General features: G+C 36.8%; 1 protein-coding gene across 2 annotated transcripts in view; it reads left to right on the top strand.

The window, feature by feature from the left end:
* Nucleotides 1-3,123: 3,123 nt before the first annotated feature.
* LOC107224095 (cationic amino acid transporter 3) overlaps nt 3,124-11,365 on the top strand; it is a 17,958-nt gene continuing 9,716 nt past the window's right edge. Inside the window, exon 1 of one of the 2 annotated variants that reach the window (XM_015664018.2) lies at nt 3,124-3,474. The gene's annotated coding sequence lies outside the window, so the exon portion shown is untranslated. Of the gene's footprint in view, nt 3,479-11,365 lie in introns of both variants that reach the window. The other variant, XM_046740578.1, reaches the window with a different exon arrangement.

Below are 11,365 nucleotides of genomic sequence, written 5' to 3'. Positions count from 1 at the left end.
GCATTGCAAAACATTCGCGCAATGTTTATTGACTGAGAAATTCTTGAACCGTTAAAGTACCAAGAAATGCTGCTGACATCGATCGTGCCTATAGTACGATTCCAACGATTTGCTTTCGAGTCAAGTATTTCAGGTTTTATTCCACACGTTCGTTACAAGGAAAAATAAATCAAACGTCATCTCGAAATTTTATTTCCAAGAAAGCTTAAAAGTCTCAAAACTGAATCTATGGAATAAATGATAATACAAGTCGTTTAACGCGTATAGCGAAAAAGGATGAACCATAAATTTTTTTTAAGATTAGCTGTCAGTAAAATGGTTTTTAATATTAGGGAAACAAAAAAATATCCCAACATAAAGACTATTAGAAAAATATTTTATCTTTACACGAGTTTGTATGTGAGAATTCGTGAATTTGTGATACCATCTTTTGATGACATTAAGTTAAAGTTTCTGCAGCTGGATTTTCCAAGGATATTACATGAATATTTTGTCAAACAGTCGAGGGATATTGTCGTGTTTTTAAAAACTTTAGAAGTATTCTTCGCTTGTGATTGTGCAAAACTTGGATAACAACTGAGCAAACTACAATGAATCCGACAGTAGAGACAATTTGGCAGTCGCGATCTATTTGTTCACATCTAAGAAGTTGGTCCAATGTTCACACGTCAATCTTCTGTCGATTTGAATTTTATTTATTATTTGACTAACTTGACCTACTTAAAAAATTTTTTGTTTCAAGAAGTACCATAAAAAATTAACGCAACTGGTGAACATTTTTTAGCATAGTTTTCCAGAAATTTTCAAAGAAACGTTGGTTTATTCGTATGAAAGTCAGAGTTTTTCTCAGTCATAAAGAATCGAAGCATCCGATATTCACACAGAGAAATGCATAAACTCGTAAAATTCGGTGTGCATCAATACGAAGAGAATGTAATTTTAGTTGGTACTCTCGTGTCTGCAGCTTCCAGCACTTCAGTTTGACTCATGCAGGTAGCGTTATTTATAAATTTTTTTTTTTCATTAACCTTTAGCCTGGTTGACGTCACTTTCAACAGAGATGATCTCTGCTTTAAGTAACTATCCTTGTACTTTTCGGCTATGTCAGTTCAGAGAACCTCATTAGAATTTAGAATTGGCTTAATTTGAAATTGAAAATCAGACACTAATCCTTTTCCAAAATTTTTGGATTCTACGTTTCGTGAAACGATTACGTTTCGGTGGGTACATCGTTAATTGTCACCGCATATGAGAATGTTGTACACTTCGTCATGCCTCGTCCTCGACGTCAAATATGCCTACCAAATGCGGTAGAAAACACGTTGAAAAGTTGTTGCATAAAAATTGCAACGCTGACTGGAAAACAAGTTATTATAAAGTGCGATTGAAATAATGACGTAAGAGACCATCAGAGATTCGTACAACCATATTTATTAAAAACGGTTAAACAACTCTTTCTAGATTTCTTGAATCCAACGACGTGGATTCGGATCCAATGAAATCCAGGGTTTGTTGCATTTCTGATCAAAAATTGAATTAGAATAGAATAGAACAGCATATTTATTCATCCATAGCAATGTTGGATAATATTACAATTAAACATAATCAACAAAAACCGGTATATAGATATAATAAACATTCATAAATACATGCCATAGGTAGCGAAACGTGAGGAAATTGTTAAGAACGTAAATACTAAAAAGAAAGATGAGCGACATGGACAATAAAAACCGGTAACTTATAACCAGAACTAAGGCTAAACTAAACTAAACTAGTGTCTAAGCTATTTCTGCAGAGTTCTTAGGGTGAGTCTGAAAAAGATACTCTCGTAGGCGGGATATGAATAGAGGGAGTGAATAATTAATATGTTCGGTTAGAATCGAGGGTAGCGATTCCCAAAAACAGGGAAAGATCACCGATGATTCTCAGTGGCGAAAATGGGAATGACAAAATCACCTCTTTCTTAGGGAATAGAACATACACGTAGGATGATGAGATCGATCGGATCACTTCGAAAAATAGCCGAACAACCCGCGATCACGGACACAAAATCTCACTCGGTATGGAGTGAATTATACACAGGTAGAACGAATAATAATTGCCCAATCCGCAGAAAGCGAAAGAATTGAGGGGGAATAAATGTGGTCCCTGGATCCAAAGGCTCCGGTTTCGGACGATATACGCGTAAAGAATCCAAACGAGTTTGCAGCTGTGAGAAGAACCTATTGGACAGGATTTGGACAGGTGATGAGAGGAAGGATTCCGCCGACCGGCGAGGAGTGAAGAGGAGCTCAAACTCTGCGAGAAGTTTGACGGGAAAATTGTATGCGTGTAATTTTTAGTTCCGGTTACCGCTCATTGTCAGTCCTTAACTGTTTTCATTTTTTAACACAATCGAAAAATATAATTCTAGGTAGAAAATGAAAATTAGTTTTCTAGCTGTTACCGGAAAGTCTGGTATCCGTTGCTATTCTTTATCATTACGATCACTGTTGCTATATTTTCTTGCAACCGTTGCGAAAATTTAACGATAGCGCAACAATAAATTAAGGGACAACACCACTGTGACCCCTGTTTTTTTGTTTTTTTTTTTACATTTTTCAACATTTTTTTTTGGGGGGAAAAATAAGAGATATTCGGAAAATTTTTTTTGCATTATTTTCCTTGCTTATTAATTCTTCAAAAAACATTTTTTACACATTTTTCACGCCGCATGGTGGCGCTGGGGAAGCCGTCATTGTACGGACGATATCTTCTAGTTTGACAAGAATTTTTTTTTTCAGGTTTCATCCACGGAGAAGGCCGGAATCACTGCAGCAGTGGAGGACCTTTTTTTTCAGCGCCGTCGGAGATCAAAAATTTTACCGCCTATTCTCAAAATATGTACAAATATACCCTTGAAATTTTAAAATAATTGATAAGGCAGTTTTTTGTTTCTTTTTTTCTAAATTCCCAACAATCGCCTTTTTTTAGGCTGTCACATTAGGTGTGCCCGTTAATCACCGGTCTGTTATTCCAGCGGCAATTCCCCCCCTCCAGTCGTTAAAAACGGCAGGCGAAACGCAAGCTTCCCCCTACTCGCGAAATTTCCGCCGTTTGGTTCGAGCCGCCGATACAGTCTTTCGACGTACTCGATGTCTTTTACAATTTCTAGACGCAAGAGTTTAAAGCCTCGAGTACTTTAGAGCGGACGTAACTTTCGCAGAGCAGAGTTTCAATCCGCGTCGCTTTACTCGCAATCGGAGAGCAGCCGATTCGACCGCATGATCGATTCGGGTGGAGACCCAGTTTTTTTTTTCACCTGGTCTCTGTTATCTCAACTTCGGAGCCCGCGGGGAATTCCGCGTTTCGATTATCTACTCGTTTTCGTTCTCTTCCTCGACCTTAGACTGAAAACAACGAAGTTCTGTCTGGTGCGAAGTCTCACTAATCACACTCTGATTGAACTTCAATCATCACCGCCGAAGAACCTCTGTGAGTATGTATAAAAACAACACTAATCATTGTATCTGCGTACAATTGTGACGTTAGACGCTTTGCTTGATGCACAATTGTCACGCGAAACTTTGCTTCTACTTGGCAGAAACTGTTGTCGTATAATAATTACATACCGTGTGCTAGAATGCGTAATGCGAAAGAAAGTCGAGTATTCTCTCACGAATTTCAACAATTTTCACTTCGACCCGGTCAGATCGCAGATATTTAAAGACTATACATATATACGTATATCTGAACGTCGTCCTATTTATCATTCGAAATTTCGAAAGCACATTTTTCGCGCTCGATATTATACCGCATGGACGCGGGTATCTATATGTATGTAACAAATTAGAATTCTTATATTCAAGGCAGTTTCACAGTCTAGTTGTTCGGTTCAGTAATTATTCAAATGACACTGAAAAAGGAGTTGACTATGAATGCCGGTCATTCGACCCGAAGTGTTAATTATCCTCTTGTATTGTGCGCAGAAAAATTTTCGGCTTCTTAAGGCATGATTGTCTGTAAAACGAGTGAAACAATTCCGATGGAGAGAGAAGGGAACACGCGATATCTTGTCTACCTGTAACGTACACTTTGTTACGCCAGAGATAGCGGAGTACTTTCTTAGCTGATCGTGGGATCAGCGAGTGCTTAATTTTTATCTGACAAGTGACGGCGAAATTGATTGATTGTTATCTCTTCCGATTAGTGGAATTCACGCATTTCCAGCACACGCGTCCAGGCTACTTTCCGCAATTTATCATAATCTAAGGACAGGCGAGTATTTGCGAATCAATGATCGATCAGCGATGACAAAATCTATAACACATTGAATCCCATCGAGTATCGAGACGTTATCGCATCTACGAGACAAATGTGCAAATTTGTCACACATATGGGATTATTCGTATTAGCACGATTAGATTTGAAATTTATAACTGCAGGTGGATATAATATACCATTCGGTGGAAGAAAATTAGTTTTATACATTCCTAGCTCTTTTAATTGCTGTTTAGAATTCATACTTCCGGAATAAATTAAAGTCGCACGTTAGATAAAGCGACCAAAATTTTAACTCGGATATCGTGGCCCACAAACGTTACAGATTTCTACGCGAATACCGAAGGCCGGTTGTTACAACAGCGGACCTAAAACGCAGGTCGGCTGTCTTACATTTCGTGTGATGTAATTGCGCGCATAACTCACACACGCATCGAACAAGGAGTACTTAAGGGCCTCGAACTCGGGGTTCTGTAATTATAGATTGATCTTCAGTGCCAAATATCATTTTCCAGGATATGGAAAATCTTTCATTTTACAACTCGATTGTAAATGATGAGCCTTCCATGCAATATGCTCGCATAATGTACTTGGACTATCGAAAAGCGTACAACTTTCTAATTGTTTGAAATAACAACGACTAGTAAAGTAGATTGTCCGTTAGATTTATGGAGATGGAAGTGTAATACCGAATCTCGAAATGCTTACTAATTTATAAACTTCCAATTGTTCAAGTTCAAATTTTAGATGAATAATTTGACAAAACAAATGCTTTCTCACCTCTTTGGGAACCAGATTATTTCCAATTGCATTTTGTTATACAATTGAATGAAAAAATAAACTCTTCGATTTTAAAATGCTACGCGAATCTTTTCAAGATCCGTTTCGAAATTAACTGTAATACCTAATCAATGCTCGAACTACACAGTTTGGCATTTGTAACGCAGAAAGCTTTTCGAACTTTGGAATTGGTGGCTATTTCGAACGATGCGAACACGTTGCGTGAAAATCAAAACCATTGAGGAAATACATGAAGCGTATAATTGGTCGAAGAGGATTTTTGATGAAACCATGGATATATTTACCTTGTATCTATGGTGAAACTGAATCTGCGGATAATACTGCAGAGAACCTGGATCGCGGATAATAAACACTCTCAGAATGAATGGCACCTGTAATTGAAAAGGCGATTGGGGTTTGCAATGAAATTTTTTTATTTCATATTCTTGTAGATTGGAAAAAAATATTTCGGACGTATTTTTTATTTTTTCGATCGAATCAAAACTGCCATTAACATAACAGATTGAAAACTATAACATTGTGACGTCACCCATGTTAAGATATATATATACATATATGTTAAAATCAGTGAAATTCAATCACCTATAACATGAAAAATTATCATTTTTAACGAAAAACAAAAAATACGTCCTCATTATTTTGGCTTGCACTCCATTATGCACCCTTAAAAATGGAAAAAAAAATTTCATCGGAAACTCCAATTCCCTGAATGTCCTCTCCTGCGTCATAAAATTTAAATGCAAGCCTTCTGCGTGTAATTTATTCTGATATTTATGTCGGGGGAAGTTTTTCTTTCATTTTTTCCTTCCTTACCTGTTTGACATGCGAAATCATAATTGACCGGATAAGTTGATCGCGTGATTTGTGTATCGTAAGACCATGCCCAGAGGGCTATCAAATTATCTAAGGTAACATATTCGTTCGATATTTTATAACTCTTGTGTAATGTATATGGGGCATGTCACGTCAAAATCAAAGCAGTCCACGTACGTACATACCTCACCCCCCTTTGATTCTGATCATTTTTTAGTACGATGTTCTTACAAACCCAAAAGGTTCTAGAGAATTTTTTCAAATTTTCTTCCGCCACTGGTGAAGTTTATACAAAGTACTTTTTTAAATCTTAAAAAATTCACACTGATTCTGTGATTCGAAATATGATTCTTGAGCAACACGCGATAATGGGTTCTCAATATTTACTACTTTCTTCGCAAGTTTTTAGTTTTTCCACGAAAATGGTAGTTTTCGGAATTGGTTTTTCGATTTTTTTCAAATTTCACCGTTAACTAAAAAAATCTGAAAAAATAATCCGAGACCTGTTTGGCACCGTATGAACATCATACTAAAAAGTGATTAAAATCAAAGAGGATGAGGTACATGGGCTAATAATTCGACGTGGAATGCTCCGTATAAATGTATATAAAGCACGATACGCCAAGTTCAAATATTCGAACGAATATGCGTTTTTTATCTTACGTATGATTTAGGTTGATTTATTTTCCTTATTTCATTTATTTTCCTTATTTTCAACAGAGAGTCAAACAGTTGTCGACTTGATCGCGTATAGGTGTAATAAATTACAACGCCGACTTAGTTAAATTCAGGAACCTTGAAATATCAGTTTCCGCATTATTATCACTTCTTTACTTATTATCGTTAAAAAAGGAAAGAAACGGATGCAACCGCAGATTTCTTGGGTTTTTTCTTACGTAACGGCAAACCGGAAGAGCGACTTCCAATAAGTATAAGCAGTATTATAATTGTAAAATTCTCTTAAAAATGGCGAGGTCAAGTTCCACTAAGTGTGATTACACACCGAAAAAATACAATTTGTTATGGTTATCAGAAAATACTGTTTAACTGGGTATCTTTACAATAACGTATTAAACATTGTCGATATTGCAAGAAAATGTGGCAAACGTAGCGAAATAGCGTAATTATACTTGTCAATACTAGACTTTCTGGTTATTCCGACATTAAAAATGTTTGTACGGTAGACTAAATTTTTTAGTTAACTAACGCCTAAATCGAAGTTACAAATGAGAATAATTAAGGACCGTATGATAATAAGAACTATAAATTTCACTCGGTGCATATAACGTTATTGAAAAAATGTTAACAAATTTAGAAAGCTTTCGTATGCTTCGAATTTATAGATTGAGAGAAATTTTTCGTTCCAGTTACCGCTCAGTCCTAGACTATTTTCATTTTTTACCACAATCGAAAAATATAATTCTAGGTAGAAAATGAAAATTAGTTTTACACCTCTTACAAGAAATTCTAGTATCCGTTAGTTACCATTCTTTCTCATTACGATCACTGTTACTAGATTTTCTTGCAACTTTTGGGAAAATTTAACGCTCGTGCTACGATAAATTGACGTTAAAGCTTTGTTTAATTAAAAAAGTAGAGTAAACCTCACAAACTGATTTTGCGTTGCAGTAACCAAAAAAGGATCGACGATAGCGCGAAATATTTACGCGTACCTCGTTTTTCGAAATTCCAACAACATTCGAACAGTTTTTTTTAACGATACATGTTTTACTCAATTTTTCTAGCTACTGTAACAAATGAAATTTTCCTCAGTGTGAAATTTTTAAAATACATGCCAACTATGACACAACAAATTGCTAAATTTTCGCGTCTGTACGTTCGTTAGAGATTGAACGGAATTTCTTTAAAGTTCGGTGTTAATTAAGAGGCAGAGATCGATCGATGCATCGCGACGTTGACGTATCTAGACGCGTATCATGATCCATTGTGATTCCCGTAAGTCCGCAGCGCGCGAAATTACGAAACTCGTAGACAACATATTGTTCGTACCTCGTGAAGCTGGCATTGACACACCTGTATTACCTACCTGCGTAACTGTACGATAAATGCATACAGAGTGCAACCGTGATTGTTTATTTCGTAGTCTCTTATTGCGCGTTACAACAGAGAGCCTACATTGCAGAAGCGGCTCGAACTGATCATTATACGTGCGCGAGGCTGCAAGTAAGATAAAATTTAATTGCCGTTGACAGTGCAGGGACGGTGAAGAAACGATGACGGCTCGTTTCAGTGCGTAATAAATTACGCCTGTAACCCAGTGCCAAAATCGGAGATTCAATTTTCCTCGTCTGCTTTTGTATTTTTTAATATTTGCCAATCAGCTGCCCACGCATCGACGCTGCTTTCGTTTGCAATTATCCAGGTTTTCGTGTTAATTGAATGCCTCGAATAATTCGAAGCTGCGATCTTAACCGCATCTTCAAGTGTATTTAAAATTAGCTATCGATGTTGCCACTCCTTTGCACTTTCATCGCCAAACGAGATGCCGATGTGACAGCAAATATTTCATTTTATTTCATTCGACTTTTATTACCTACTTCTCATTTGCAAAGTTACATAAGGAGGAATTCTTAATTCAGTTTCTGCACACTCTACGTCTAAATGTACGGAAAGGTGATCGGCGTAGCTGTATCGAGATACCGAAAGACCTTTGCGGACTTCTGCAAAAATTCCTCGGCTCGGCCTCATTTTTCAAACCAGTTTTTTACAGCGATCAGTCGAACGCTGTATAACTTAGGTGTACAAGGCTTGGCCGATCGGGGACACGTGCAAATCAACGCTCCGGCTCTTTTCAAAAAATTTTCGCCATCCAACAAGTAGGTTTTGCAATACGTTATCGGATAACTTTCCCAGATGCGTGCGACAGACGCGAAAAACAATCCGAAAATTGACTCGCCAGAGCGGATGGTATTAAAAAATTAAGTAAATATTCGAGTAATTCAATCGCGGCTTTGAAAATTGCGTTAAATTAGATGTTCGTAAAAAAAAGTTTCTTCTCTAAAACAGCGGAATAGAAAATTAACATTCAACGTTATTCGAGAATCTCGAGGAAGTTTAATTGCAATCATTTTTCTTGTTGATGAATGTCAGTTTATTTTCTAACAATGCCGACAACTCGATTAAGCAACTGCGATTCGTCCTTCGGGATATACGTCGAGGAAATATTTCCAATAAATCAGGAACAGACATTTAGTCATCGCTTTTCGAAATATGCGGAATTTACGTAGAGGAAAAAAGAAAAAACTTATTTCCTTATTAGAACGTGTAACGACAATTGCAATTTACATAAATCATGTGCGTTGCCTGCTATTACGGCGAATAAGAGGGTAATATAATCTACTATCGGTAATAAACTGACAAACTTGTGCGATCATTCGATAACGAATCGTAACACAGTTTCAAACATGGACACTTGGCAAAAATTGCCAACTATTACACAGCGGATAATTTGCTCTTACTTTCGCAACGAGGTGAGGTTATATTGTATCGAATACAGAACTGAGAGAAATTTTTAGTTCCGGTTACCGCTCAGTCCTTAACTATTTTCGTTTTTCAGAGCAATCGAAAAATATAGTTCTACGTATAAAATGAAAATTAGTTTTCTATCTGTTACCAGAAACTCTAGTATCCGTTACTATTCTTTCGCATTACGATCACTGTTAATGTATTTTCTTGCAACTGTTGCGAAAATTTAACGCTCGTGCAAGAATAAATTGACGTTAAAGCCTTGTTTAACTAAAAAAGTAGAGTAAGCCTCACAAACTAATTTTGCATTGCAATAACCAATAAAGGATCGACAATAGCGCAAAATGTTTAGGCGTCCCTCGTTTTTCGTAATTCCAACAATATTCAAACAGTTTTTTTAACGATACTTGTATTACTGAATTTTTCTAGTTACTGCAACAAATGGCATTTTTTTCAGTGAGTCTATTAACAATTATACTTATTAATCAATTCATCGTTTTCAAGCTCCAGACTTGAGTCACTCGGTTTTATTATAATTCACGAATTTATCCTTTCTTTTTCTACGCGGGGTCAACTTTAACAAATTTTTATGCTCCTATAATACCCGAATAATGTGTATGTAACGCGAGTATGTTTTACGCGTTTTCCCATGCGTCGTTTTCTTGCACAAAGTACCCGTTTCTATGCCGGTCGAGTGAGTCTGCGAATGCGCATGCGCCGAGTGCCGAAAAGACATCTTTTAAGTCTGCACGCATGCGCTGTCGCGAAAAAATCTGACATGACGCAACCCTAACCTCAATTTCATGCTTCGTTTTTCGCCTCGCGTCTTCGGCTCACCTTCGACTCATATCGCAAACTTACGCTCGGCTCGAAAAGACCGAGTTTGCCTCCTCGTTACACAATCTAACGCTCTTTTTCTTCACTTCTTTGTTTTTGCCTGTCAAAAAAGCTATGTAACGCCACCTTTTGTCTCGTCATTTTTAGCAGTTGTTAATATCACGTTTGCAAAACTGATTACTCTCTCGTATAATCTACGCACTTAAGCCAGTGAATTTTTCAATGATACGCGTGTCGCGTGCTATGATCGTTATAATCTTATCACAATCACGATAAAATCGACGCATTTCTTACGTTTGCAATTTACATATCTTCACAACGCGTCGATCATTCAAATATGTTTTTGTTTTATATCGTATCATAACACACAAACAAGCCAGTTGAATTTACTAAATATGGTGATTAAGTAAGACAAAGGAAATATTATATTAATTGAAATATAAGCGGTCTCACTGGATAACACAAATTGTTTTTCTGACCAATTTTCCTCTTGAATCAAATAACATTTATACGATTCGCAGAAGCGTTTCGTTCGACATATTTTACGATTGTTATAACAATTTACAATACAACGCTGTGTTTCGTAAATTCAACAAATCCTTTCACTGTGCGTACATTGAATAACAGCAGAGCGGGTTATTCAAAGAGAAAAGTGCAAGTATTCCAGCCCGGAGGAATTTTCAACCAAATACAAAACAGAACGGGCTGTTTAGAAATTGAAAGGCGTTTACACCGTTATCGTTATCGGCTAGAAACTTATCTGCACATTTCAGTGAAGCATACATAATACGAGGGGTTAACGTCCGTCGTAGAATAATAAAGCGGTTATATACGATTGATACACAAAAAATCCCTCAGGCGAACATACGTGTAACCTGTTATATATTTGACGCATCGATCACGCAATTGAGGCTTTGGAAATTTTGTTTTACGTATTAATAACAATTATTGCCATGTCATTCCCACTTGTGGAAATTTCGTGCCAACAACGTTTCGGTTTCTTAAGTATCCACCAACTGATCTGGGACAGCAGCAGTGAAGTGATTTTTTATTTACCTTTTATCTTCACGTGCCCTCTTGTTTCACTTTCACTTATCGTTTCCCTTCACCTGTAAATACACTTGTTCGTAACTTTTCGTTTTTCTTCGCATAACAGCAGCGTCGTTAT

This window comes from Neodiprion lecontei, chromosome 5 (genome assembly GCF_021901455.1).
Source record: "Neodiprion lecontei isolate iyNeoLeco1 chromosome 5, iyNeoLeco1.1, whole genome shotgun sequence".
Lineage (NCBI taxonomy): Eukaryota > Metazoa > Arthropoda > Insecta > Hymenoptera > Diprionidae > Neodiprion > Neodiprion lecontei.
This window is presented reverse-complemented; position numbering and strand designations above follow the sequence as displayed.